Here is a 625-nt window from a genome sequence, read left to right on the forward strand (position 1 = left end):
AACTGCTCGTAGATTCCGATTGCTACAACACTTACTTGACAAACGCTCTAAACTTCCCATTCACTACAAAAAATTAGTATACACTACAATAATCCTCTGGGGCTCTACCAAACCATCAAATTCCTCCCATATCCAATCCTTACAATCCAAAATCCTACGTAAAATCCTTTATGCTCCTTATTACGTTATAAATAAACTTATTCACAAAGATTTTAACATCCCATTCGTTGCAGAATTGGCCCAAAACAGATATGAGTCTTTTCATTCCAAACTCCTTACCCATACTAACCCATTAGTTCTTAATCTCTGATCCTGAACAATCCCTAATAATCCTCCGAGGCGTCTGAAAAGAAGATGGTCACGGGACCTTCTAATTTAAATTAATGCTTGAAGTACCACCAAGTGGTTTCTTCCTAAGATTTTCAAGTGTAAATAAAACGTTCCACAGATTTACTTATTGTATTATTTTGTACAGTTGTAAATTACATTAAATAAATAAAAAAATAAGAATAGAGCGTATTTAAAAACAATATTTTTAAAAAGGAACAAGGGAGAAGAAGAAATATGGAGAATAGGAAATGAAGAAAGTAAGAAATATTAGATACGAGAGAAAGAACTTACAGCT

This window comes from Halyomorpha halys, unplaced genomic scaffold (genome assembly GCF_000696795.3).
Source record: "Halyomorpha halys isolate HHAL.00 unplaced genomic scaffold, Hhal_1.1 Scaffold2350.1, whole genome shotgun sequence".
In the NCBI taxonomy this organism is placed as follows: Eukaryota; Metazoa; Arthropoda; class Insecta; order Hemiptera; family Pentatomidae; genus Halyomorpha; species Halyomorpha halys.